Raw genomic sequence first — 13,312 nt, forward strand, 5'->3', positions numbered from 1 at the left:
TTATTTATAATAAATTTATTTAGTCGTGTGCATTAAACATTTTAAAGACAATTTGCTTTTTTAAAGAAACACGTATGAGAGGAATCTAAAAAGTTAATAACTCATGAATAGTTTACGTTCACTTCATATTAATTATTAATTAGAGTTCATGTTATAAAAGATATAACAAGAATTTAGCTTTAGTTTTTCGTCAATTTAAAGCATGATGAAGTGTTATTATTTTGTGTCAGTAACTAAAAACATATTGTGTTGAACTTAGTAATGTCAAGGAAAATAAAAAAGTATTTCCTCCATTTGCGATGTAATTGCTAAGTATAATAATTGTCTATTGGGCAACTCGAAGTAACTTTCAATCGGAAGCTATTGTAATTCAGACGAATTCCATACGATTTCCAGACGACCTGTATGCGAATCGCAAGATCGGACTCCATTCAATCACGAGAATACGCAGCGCTATCATCTAACCCTAACATGTACAAATACAAGTTATAGATTATCGGTACCATAAGTTAAGGATTATTGGTTTTTTTTGTTTTTTTTCTTTTATTACAAAATAATAAATATTTACAGTTTTTCCTTTAAAAACTACATTAACTCAGTTTTATAGATTTACAATATAAAGTTTTTACAAATGTTTGTAAATATATACATTTTCAATTTTTTATTCATTTTATTATATATTTGTTGCATTTTTTTGTTTTATATTTTTTTCTGTTTTTTTATTTTATATTTTTTTGTGTTTTTTGGTTTAATTTTTTTTTTTGGTGTTTTTTGGTTTAATTTTTTTTGTATTTTTTGTTTTTTTATTTCTTTGCCGTTGTGCGAAAAGTAATCGAGAGTTTTGATTAGGTTAAAAAAAGGAGAAATTCTAAAATAGGTTTTAGAAAGATTCATAAGGAAAAAAAGATTTATATCAAAACAAATTAGGAGGAAATACAGGAATTTTACACAAATCAATGTGCCGTTATTCTTGCGAATTTCGGAATTGTTCTGCTGTTTCCCAGTGAAAAATAAAACCGCGTCCCACATGGGTTCCGCGTGGGTTCCGTGTGGGATTGATGGGATTTACGTGGGACGGATTTTCCCATGTGGTATCCGTATGGAAATTTGTCACCTTAAACCCATGTGGGTAATCCCACATGGGATACATGTGGGAACCATATGGTATTTACACAAATGGGAAATCCCACGTGGGTTTCATGTGGGATTTGCATGGGAATTAATTTGAAAGCTGGAAACTAAAAAAAAAACTTTTAAAAAAAAACTAAATAAAAATTTTTAAATCGACATTGCATTGCGTTACGTTTACATTGTGTGAAAATATTTTATATTAATATAGAGAATGGCAAGCAAGTATGTAAGTACCACGAATAATGTTTATCTTTCTTTATAGAAATAAGATTAAGATTTGTGCAAATAGACGTATTATTAGGATAATATAATAGTTATTTGAATATAGATCTTGAGTATATTATCTGCAAACAATTAACTGATGAAAGTTCAAATGTTGTCAAAAACCAAGCATGCATGCATGGGACACTACAGTGTCCCACAAAGAAGTGCAGGTTTGAAAGTCAAAGAATCCCCAATTTTCTTTGTTAAAAAAGAAAAAAATAGGGTGGTGGTGGTGGGGGAGATAAGTTTCTGTAACTTTTTTTATGCTCCAAAACTTTTAACTTTAGATATAATAAGGTCCTTATGACTTAAGGGACTTACAAACTACATTGAGGAACAAAAACAGGATATTAACAGAAACTTTTCAATTTTTAATCTGGAGTACCACAGTGTTATTGGAAATAAAGCCTCTGGGTCCAGTTTTCAAAGTAATATAATCTAAAGTAATGTTTAAATAAAATAGTATACTTTAAAATGCACATAGTTATACATATAACTCCTGATATAGTTATACATATAACTCCTGATATAGTTATACATATAACTCCTGATAGTTAACTATATGTATAACTAGTTTTATACATATAATTTGTTATAGAAACTTATATTTTAAGGTTATGCTTGAACAAATTAGTACCAATTAATTCAAATTTAAGAATTAGTTAAAGTTCAAGTTAAAGTTCTTATTTATTCATTGTTTTTGTTAATTTTATATTTATTTGTTCAAATTTGTTAATTAGTACTATTTCTTACTACAGTAAGAATGTTTATCATTGTTGAATGTGATTTTATTTGTTAATTTTATTTTCAACATATTTTGACAACACCCTTTACATTTTAAATGATGACAGCTTTACTTTTCTATTGATGTTAAATTTATTACGTTTCAATAACTCAGATCGTATCATAACTGAATTAGTGTAAACTTTGTGGGGGTTTGTTGTATATCAAATGGTGTTTTAAATAAAGTAAAAATAATATATATATATATATATATATATATATATATATATATATATATATATATATATATATATATATATATATATATATATATATATATATATACACAACATTAAAAAAATAAAGTTGATACAAAGTTTCACTTTAAAACAAATACCATTAACATTGTGATGATAATAGCATTAGGAAACTAGTATTTATGTATTAATATTATGCTATAAATAAATAGTTTTTAATTCGTTTTATAAAATAGAGACTGACAACTGATAATTAATGGAAATAAATACAAATTATAAAAATTATGTGAACTTCATTTATTCTTAAATACTATATTAATGTTAGTCTACAAAGTTAAATCAATTTAGAGCATTGTTATTAGTTCTTTTGCGATTCGCACTTCCACTTCTGTCTCTCAAATTTATAAAATAGGTGGTCAAAGCTTGCTCAATAGGTAGATTTTCAGAATAACAATGCTTTTTTCTAACACTTTCTAAAGAGAAATATGGCAAATTGGTTACTTATTTTACCTAAATCATAGGATCATCTATGCATAATGATGTCAGATGATGACCTGGTTTATTGAACACCCTCACCCTTTATCAAACTCAGTCAATTTTTTGCCATCTCCCATTGAAAATGATGTCAGTTTTTGTTATCATATTATGATGGTATATCTGAATTGTTAATATAATATAAAAAATGCATATACAATCAATTTTTTTCTGGTTCAATTATACATTTATTCTCAACAGTACTAAAAGTAAAAAAAAAAAAACAAATTATTCTTTCAGATAAGCAAGCTAATTTCTGAATTTAAATTGTTTTTCCTATGATCCTCTACAGTTTTAAGCAACAAAAGCAAGAAGTTTTTAGACCACATTGTTGGTGTAAATACCTCTAAAACCTGCTCATAGCATAAATTGTTTTACTTTTTTTTAAATAAAATAATTTTTTTTTTTTTTAATTCAATTTTTTAATTGGCATTATTTTGGTCTCAACATTCCCTCCCCATTGTTAATTATTGTTAAACTCACACTGCCCCTCTATCTACTGGCATCATTTATGAATGATCCCATAGCCTAAATACTATATATATATATATATATATATATATATATATATATATATATATATATATATATATATATATATATATATATATATATATATTTATATATATATAATTTTTACTTTATTTACAACACTATTTGATATACAACAAATTCTTACAAAGCTTACAATAATTCAGTAAAATTCAATGTTAGTTATTGAAACCTAATAAATTTAACATCAATAGAAAAGTAAAGCTGTCATCATTTAAAATGTAAAGGGTGTTGTCAAAATATGTTGAAAGTAAAATTAAGTTACTAATAAAATCACATTCAACAATGATAAATATTCTTACTGTGATAAAATAATATAGTTAACAAATTTGAACAAATAAATATTACAAAATAGTGAAAAAACAATGAACAAATAAGAACTTGAACTTTAACTAAATCTTGAATTTGAATTAATTGGTACTAATTTGTTCAAGCATAACCTTAAAAAATAAGTTTATATAATAAATTTTATGTATAACTAGTTATTCATATAGTTAACTATATCAGGAGTTATATGTATAACTGCATGCATTTTAAAGCATTTTATTTAATTTATATATTACTTTAGATCATATTACTTTGAATACTGGACCCAGCGACTTTATTCCCAATTACACTGTGGTACTCCAGATTAAAAATTGAAAAGTTTCTGTGTATATCCTGTTTTTGTTCCTCAATTTACTTCGTAAGTCCCTTAAGTTTTATGAACCTTATTATATATAAAGTTAAAAGTTTTGGAACCTATAAAAAATTACGGAAACCTCTCTATCTCCCCCCTATTTTAATTTTTTTTTTTTTAATAAAGAAAATTTGACTTTCAAACCAGCATTTCTTTGTAGGACACTGCAGTGTCCCATGCATGCATGCTTGGTTTTTGACAACATTTGAACTTGCATCAGTCAATTGTTTGCAGATAATATACTCAAGAACTATATTCAAATATCATATGAACATGTTAGAGAATGTTCATATGATATTTGAACATCACAAATTTAATAATATTGTTGTGATATGTTGTATAAATAATACCATAATAGATTATGATATGAAAATAAGATAGGATATAAAGGCAATGATCAAAGAATAAATTTACTTATAGAAATTTAGATGTTTGTTTATTAGTTTCAGAATATTATATTATGTGTGACCGCGGCCTTCTATAATAACAGGCCTTGACATCGCGCAACAATTTGTTAAACTGAAGGCCAATTCCTAATACTGTGTTTACATTTTCATCTTTTAACATTAGACGAAAGTTTGTGTTCGCGCTTTTTTAATAAATCTTTAAAATTTGATTGGTTTATAAATTAGATAGCACAACTTCAAGACGATAACGTTGTAAGTTTCAAGGCGTTAACATTGTAAGGTAATAATATTGTCAAACTAACGATTAGTTTTTTTAAATGCCTTAAAAATGCCTTTGAAATGCTGTGTATCTCCTTGCAAGTCGAACTATCTCAACTACAACAAAAATATCAATTTATACAACTACAACTACAATATCAATTACAACTACAACGAAGTTTATATGATTGTTTGTGTATTAACTACAAGTTGCCAAGCATAAGGACTTTAACACGATTGACTTTAAAAATAAGCTCAATGGAGGACCTAAGTTTCATAAATAGTATTTTTATGAATTTAAATCCATTAAAAAGAATTTCCATACTACTAATTGATGAGGTCTATTTCAAAGCTTCATTACTTTACCAAAGAGGTGCTTTGTTTGGTCAAGCAGTAAACTACCCTGAAAAGTTAGCTAAAACAATTTTATCATTTATGATTAAATGTCTTTTGGAGGTCCAGAATTTATATGTAGAGCTCAACCTGTTGCAAATCTTTCCTCTGAATTTCAGTTTGCTCAATGTCAACAAATTGTCTATACAATAAATAATATTGAAAATAGTAAGACACTGGTAATAATTACTGATGGTAACCGTGTAAATCAAAGATTTTTTGGAATGTTCAAAACAGTTGATAGTAAACCATGGTTAACAACATCAGGTATATATTTATTGTATGATTATGTGCATCTACTAAAATATTTACTGAAACAATTGGTTGACAAAAAGACTGGGGGAAATTCAATTTTTGAACAATAAAGAACTGGCTTTGGCTAAGTGGAGTGATTTAGAAACTATATATAAAACTGAGTGCAATAGTCTTTTTAAACTATCTAAACTTTCAGCTAAATCAGTTTATCCAAAACCAATAGAGAGACAATCTGTAAAGTTTTGTTTGTCTGTTTTTTGCAAAGAAACAGTAGCTGCATTAAGAACGCATTCAGAGATTGAAAATAAACCATTTGAAGGTACTGATGTATTTATTGAAAGAATAATCACAAAAAAAAAATGCAGAGTATATTCTAATATTCTGCTAAAGAATTACTCACTAATTACCACTTCCAAAATACTAAAGCTATCATAATTTATGTGAAAATTAGTTTTGTAATTTATTATGCTATTTACTTGTTATGTTTTTTATTTTCTCATTAGCCTATATGTCTCAATATGTTTGGATTTGTAAATATTTACCCTGTTGAGATATATTGATAAAACTTTTTTTTGCTTGAATCAACTTTTGTTGGTGTTTTTTATTGTTGGTGATTTTTATTGTTACTATTTTTAGCAAAAAAAATTAAAAATACAGTTATCTTTTTAATATATAGATATATACTTTGTTATGGTTCTGCTTGTTATTGATACTATTTAATATTACATAAATATTCTTAATGAAATTTGAAATACGAAAAATATGATTATCTTTTAACAACTTTTTGGTTTTCTTTTTATATTTCCGTCTTTACTAGAGATTATTATTAGAAAACATAGACTGCCATTACACCCTACCTAATATAAAAATATATCAATATAAGTAAAAGTGAAAGTTTAATCGGCCTTCAGTTTTTACGGCAATTTGCGCGATGTCAAGGCCTGTTATTATAGAAGGCCGTGTGTGTGACGAAAAAGTAAAGATACTTTTGCATCCAGTGGCTATTGCACCCAACGTCTACATCATTGAAAAAGTAGGGTATTTACGTTTTTGTGTTTTTGTTTAACAACTTATCCAAATTGATCACTTTTTTTCAGGATTCTCCTCATGGGTTCAAGCTCATTACGCATATGTGTTCAATTACCCATAATACGTTAGTCATTGTAAGTAATAAATTAGGAAATAATTATTTGTGAAATATTGTAGTCATTAATGACTTCAACCTGGCTAATAATTAAAATTGCTCGTCTAATAAGGTTCCTTATTAAAACTCTCTCTCTCCCTCTCTCTCTCTCTCTCTCTCTCTCTCTCTCTCTCTCTCTCTCTCTCTCTCTCTCTCTCTCTCTCTCTCTCTCTCTCTCTCTCTCTCTCTCTCTCTGTCTCTCTCTGTCTCTCTCTCTCTCTCTCTGTCTCTCTATATATATATACATATTTATATTTATATATATTTGTATTTATATTTTTTTTTTAGAAAATGTTTGAAGAAAGTTAGAAGATACTAAAAACCTTGGTATTATGCAAGCCGAAGCGATTTAATTAATTCAATCGACAAAAAACGGCGTGTAAATCGCAAAAGAAAAAATAATTTTTTTAATATTCATTTTGGATGTATTGATTAATAGCATTTATTTTAAAGTAAATTCATTTTGCAACACGTTTTTTCATTTTATAAAATTTCGTTATAATAGTTTAAGGTAAATCCCACATAGGTTATAGGTGGAAAACATCACATGTAAAAGATCAAAAATGCTATTTATTTTGAATACCAAATGGGATAAAGTAGCAAATACCAGATTAAGTTAAGCCTCTCTGAAAGCTTCGATGATTAATTTTAAATTACTATTTAAGTAATTTTTAAATTAAAAGAATTTTAAAAATTATCATAGAAGACTTTCATTTGTCTAGTATTGACTACTTTTATACCATTTGGATTAAAATATGTGGCATTTAAGATATAACATGTAGTATTTTCCACCTATATCCCATGTAAGATTTACCACATAAAACCCATGTGGGATTTACAATATGAAACCCACATGGGACAAAATAATAATCCCCATATGGGTTACATATGGTAAAAACCCACGCGTATCCCATATGGGATTTACCATATGGAATCCATGTGGGATTTACAATATGAAACCCACATGGGACAAAATAATAATCCCCACATGGGTTACATATGGAAAAAATCCACGCGTATCCCATGTGCGCTTTTTCACTGGGTTAGTTTTTTCCAAACTATACAAAAATTTTGAAGGTTTTTCTCCTTCTTCGATTAGTTTTTGTTTCGTGCGAATAAACGCTCCGGGAAACTGGAGCAAGAAAAGAGCATCGCGTTTTTCTTTGATGCTATCAAAATTCGGGTGAGTGTTTTGTCGCTCCCGTTGGATTTCGTTTTCAATCCTTTTGATGTTTTTTTTGTTTTTCGCACGTTCCTGTTTGATATGTGTTGTAATTCAGCCATAACAAAAAGTTTGCAATCATCCCACCATTTTAGAATTGACTTTTAGGACCGTTTTTTAGTTTGCCAATCTTGAATTAAGAATTCAATTTTTTGCCTATGCACCTCTCTTTCCAATAGGGAACAATTTATTTTCCAGTATCTTGGTCCTCTCCTAGTTTTACTAAAATTCACAGTTGTTGACACGAACTCGTGATCGGAAAAAGGGTTGGCGAGAATTTTGGTGTATGTTGCTTTTTTGGCGATTTTATCACGGCAGTAGATTCTGTCGAGTCTACATTTAACCGTCTTATTGCGCCATGTGAATTCTCTTTTGTTGGAAAACTTGTAACGAAAAACATCAACTGGGTTATACCTACCTTGGAAGACCCCGAGTTCAGTAATGCTGTAGGTGTGATATTAAAAGTTGTTTGTACCTTTTGTGTCAAGAGGCAGGCTTTCGACCAAAGTGTTTTAAAACAATTATTTTTACTTATTAAAATGGAGTTTAATTTTGTGTTCATCAATTTTTATCATGGCGTTTAATATTCTCCCGTTATTGTCTCTTTCTAGTTCGTTTAAAGAATTGTTGGATTTAGAGAGAATCGTCACCCCACAACAGTTATGACTCGGACCGGAGTTCCAAATCGATTCGCCAGTCCATTCGTCACTCCGCTGTTTAACAGTGGAAGGTCCGATTAGTTTCCTGAAGATAGTCGAAGGAGGATTCTTTAAGAAACCCAAAAAAGTTGTTGCGTTTGTCTCGATCGTTCAGACCGTTTATGTTGCACGTTAAAATATTAATAGTCATGGTGGAGAGGATCAGCTTTCCTAACTTGAAAACTCGTGCAGCTTAAACATGAATATAATATTTTTACAACCTGACATAAGAAACACAAACATTTAAACCTTAACCTTAGAGCACGAGTTTTCGATTAAAATGACGTAATACGAACAATAGGACGCACTGGACCATAACATTCCACAAAAAAGCGCGAACTACAACACTTTGAATTACGACAGCTTAAACGCTTAAACAAAAATGTGACATGCATTTATATTTTATATTTATATATTTATTAAACACCCACTATACAAGTATACAAGGTAAATTAGAGTTTTATACATGATAATTATAAAAATCCTTGAATTATTATTATTATTATTTTATTATTATCTAGGAATATTTTTTTCAAGAATATCCTTGAAGATTGTTCTTTGTTCTTTTGAGTTCCAGCATTCAACTGCACATTTTAGGGTTTGAAGATCCGTTTCAGGAACTAAATTTTTTAAGCCAATAATTTTTTTTTTTTTTTTACTTTGAATTATTTTCTCCAGATTTAGTTCATGTTTATTACACAAACCCTTGATACTATCTAAAAAAGGTTGTGGGGCTGTTTTGTTTTCCGGCTGCGACTTAATAATATCAAATGTAATTTTATTGTTCATCAGGCGAATAAATAAGTTGAGCTTGTTTTGTTGTATAGTTATAGATATATCTTCCCGATAAAGAATAAGGGATGAATATAATTTTTGCTATGTTTTGAAACGTTGAGGAGTGACTTGAGTGCGTTTCTTCCAACTATATCAAGCTTTTGCATTAATACCTTTTTATGTTCACAAAGCTCAAGACCATATGTCAGTGTTGGGACAGCCAAAGTTTTATATAGCTGGACAATGGAGTTTGGGTCAGCAAAACGAATTCCTGATTGAATTAAAGTTTGGATTACTGCCCGGAAATTAGATATTCGGTGATCAATGTTTAAACTATTAAGTGAGGCAAAAGGTGAACTTTTTGTATCCCACGTAAAACCTAGGTGATTAAGTTTACTCATGAAGTTTTATTTTTTTGTTGTTGAGAGTTATTGTGCAGTTTTTAATTTGCTTTTTTCCGGTGAGCAAGAACTCGGTTTTGTCAGCATTCAATTTTATACAGTTTTTGTGTGTGTACATATTACAGGTATTAAGAAGCTTTTGTAGGCCAGAAAGGGTGGAGCTAAGGAGTATAATGTCATCAGCATATGCTACAACACCCGTATAGTTTCCATTGATTGATGTACCTACGGTGCTTTCATTTTGTAAGGTATCTAGTAGATTTTCGGTGTAAATGTTATACAAATAAGGCGAGAGAATAGATCCCTGTCTCACTCCTTGCGTTAGATAGAATGGATATGATTTGCAACCTAGATAAGAAACAGAAGCACTACTTTCATAGTATAATGATGATATGGTATTAACAATATATAGAGGGAGTTTTTTATCATTGTAGAGTCGCTCAAACAGAATGTCCCAGTTACAGCTGTCAAACGCTTTTTCAGCATCGAGGGAACAGAGATAGACGGGTGAGTTGTTGTTGTTATAGTGTTTAATCGTTTCACTAATAACAAATTCGGCGTGTAGGGTTGAGCTATTTTTAGTGAAACCGAATTGAAGAGGATGAGTTTCTTTTATTTCTGGACAGATTATTAATGAAAAACTTGTAATAGAATAAAAAAGATCCAAAAATAGAAATTTTTGGTGAGAAGAAAAAATTAGAGTTTAAGAAAAAAGTTTGAAAGTCAGAGTTGAGAACAAAGCAAAAAAAAAAAAATTAGATAACAAAAAAATAAGGAGAGAAAAATTCTCTCACGCTTTCTTTTCCGCACATGGCTAGCTTTCATAGTCCTCGTCAATGAATAATATATCAGCTTCCTCCTGATCTAAATTTTTCTCTGCTTCTTCACGCACGAATTTTTCCACCATATTGGTTTTTTTTTTTTTTTTTTTTTTTTTCTTTTATTACAAAATAATAAATATTTACAATTTTATAATAACATTAACTAAGGTTTTATATTTTTACAATATATGGTTTTACAAGTGTTCGTAAATATATACATTTTCTGTTTTTTGTATATTTTATTATATAATTTTTGTATTTTTGATTTTTGAGTTTTTTGTGTTTTTTGATTTTATATTTTTTTGTGTTTTTTGGTTTTATATTTTTTGTATTTTTTGCTTTTTTATTTTTTTGCCGTTGTGCGGAAAGAAATCGAGAGTTTAGATTAGGTTAAAAAAAAATAAATAAATAAGGGAGAAATTCTAAAGTAGGTTGAAGCAAGATTCATAAGGTAAAAAAGATTTAGATCAAAAGAAATTAAAAGAATTACAGGACTTTTACACCAACATTACGTGACGAACACTATAGATAAACATTTATGTGTTAAAATTATATTTCATAAAATAAGGGCTGGCAGTGATTTGCTAATCATATATAGTAATAATTTTGTTGTATAACAAGAAAAACTGCAAGAGGGAAGGAAATCTTTACTAAACATACAAGGAGCCCTAGTTTTATTTTAGCTCATATGTTTAGTTTCAGATTTCCGTTCTCTACTTGACAGAAAACATTTTTAATACAAAAATACTCACAGAAAACGTCCGCGGTGTTTCTACGGACATGATAGTTATATTTTAAGGTAATAATATTCCTGATATTCCTGATTATTACCCTGATCACTGCCGTTGGGTCAATTTTTTTTGTTACTGAACATGTGCAACTCATGGTGGTTTGAGTGAGTGTCAACAGCAGCTGCGAAGTGGGGTTTTTCTCCGATAAATTCGCCGTTTCAATCGAGAAAATCGAATTTATCGGAGAGAAGTTGATTCGGGATGTCAAGGAGTTATATACGTGTTTAAAATACTCCCAAATTTCAACAGAAGAAGGACTGTAGGCAAAGATATGGATGTTGTCCTCGATTTTACCACAAGTTTTGCATTTGTTATTTTTGACGATCTGTTGCCTTGTGTTATTGGCTAGCAAGGCCGCAGAAGGTAAACTGTTGTGTAAAAAACGAAAGAGGATGTTTTGAGTCGGTCCGCATGCGTGGGAGGTGAAAATATTTTTCCAAATTTGGGTCCACGGTATTGTTGTTTTTGTTGAACCGTTCCAGAAAAGTTCTGCTGGGACGACTGTCTTTTTGGTTTTTGCCACTTCTAAGTAAAAATATTTTGTTGTTTTTAGGGGGACGTTAAAAAGGGACCCGTTTTTGCCTAATATTTCCATTGTTGTTTTGTAGTACTGAGACGTTTTGTTGTCACAGTGTTTGGGAAAATTGTTCTGCTTTAAAAAGTTCCAGCTTTGGTTTTGGTTCGTAAATTTTATGAGTGATAAAATCGCTGATAAAATTCTGAGACCCCCGCTTTTGACGGGTAAGAAAAGTGTCTCTCTCTCTAATTGGTCTTTTGCCACAGATTTTCGAAAATGGCTCTGTGCAGACGTTCTATTACCCATTCGGGAACGGGCAGCACGTTTCCCAGAAACCACACTTTTGACATTGCTAACGTATTTATCAACATAGTTTTTTCCCTAAGTGACAAAGTACGTAGTCCCAGAAACTTGAGTTTTTTCTCTATTTTGTTTAGAGTTACTAACCAGTTGAAATTGGTAGTATCGCTCATTCTGGTGTAAAAGGTAACACCTAAAAGTTTGAAACCGGTGTTGTTGTTCCACTCTATGCCGTCCGATTCAGGGTACATTTTGGAATCAAAACCCCCAAGGGCGAGACCCTTGGTTTTGAGGCATTGATCACTGAACCACTTACTTTTTCAAACAGTTTTACTTTTTCGAAGAAAAAACGGACTGATTTTACGTCCCTTGCAAAATAAGTTCGAATCGTCTGCGTTCTGCTGAATTTTAAGGGGTTTAGATGTACCTGGTAGCGGGAAACCCCTTACTCTGTTATTTGCTCTGATCACTAAAGCAAGAGCTTCGGCGACGAAAACATACAGCTAGAGAGGGGATCACCCTGTCTAACTCCCCTTTCCGTAGGAAAAGAGGCTGACAGTAAACCGCAATTCAGAACAGATGGCAAAACTTATGAATATAAGGTGTTAACAAAAGAAACAAAATTTTCTCCGAGATTGAATTTTTGGAGAATCTGAAGCAGAAACGCACGATCTACTTTATCAAACGCCTTTTCTTGATCTATTGACGAATTGAAACTAGGTAGATTTTTAAAATGCGCGTAATCAATAAGATCACGGACTAAATGTAAATTTAAGAATATTGTTCTACCTGGCATTCCGCAAGTTTGATTTGGTTCTATAATTTTGCCATTTATTACTCTTGCAAGTCTTAGGGCCGGCGCTTTTGTGATTATTTTGTAATCAGCGCCGATTAAGGATATGGGCCTCCAGTTTTTGCATTCAGTAAGGTCTCCTTGTTTGGGGATCAGTGAAATAATAGATTTTTTCATAGAGTGGCTGGTATTTTTTTCTACGAAAAGTATTTCGTAGGCAAGTTCTTCAAAATCTTTTTCTAAAATGTGCCAAAAGGTTTAATAAAATCAGCTGGAAGTCCGTCATAGCCCGGAGATTTTCAGTTTTCAAATCTAAAAAGGGCTTCTTTTAGTTCTGTGACGGTTAGGCGGGTGTTTAA

General features: G+C 30.1%; 1 long non-coding RNA gene across 2 annotated transcripts; it reads left to right on the plus strand.

Moving 5' to 3' along the window:
• Positions 1–1,086: 1,086 nt before the first annotated feature.
• On the plus strand, positions 1,087–7,105 carry LOC136076559 (uncharacterized). Of its 2 annotated transcripts, XR_010636371.1 has the most exons (3): positions 1,087–1,357; positions 6,551–6,616; positions 6,925–7,105. It is a non-coding gene; the product is annotated as an uncharacterized LOC136076559 (long non-coding RNA). The 2 variants fall into 2 exon arrangements; XR_010636370.1 differs by lacking the exon at positions 1,087–1,357 and having other exon boundaries at positions 5,551–6,616.
• The last annotated feature ends 6,207 nt before the right edge of the window (positions 7,106–13,312 follow it).

This window comes from Hydra vulgaris, chromosome 02, assembly GCF_038396675.1.
Source record: "Hydra vulgaris chromosome 02, alternate assembly HydraT2T_AEP".
Lineage (NCBI taxonomy): Eukaryota > Metazoa > Cnidaria > Hydrozoa > Anthoathecata > Hydridae > Hydra > Hydra vulgaris.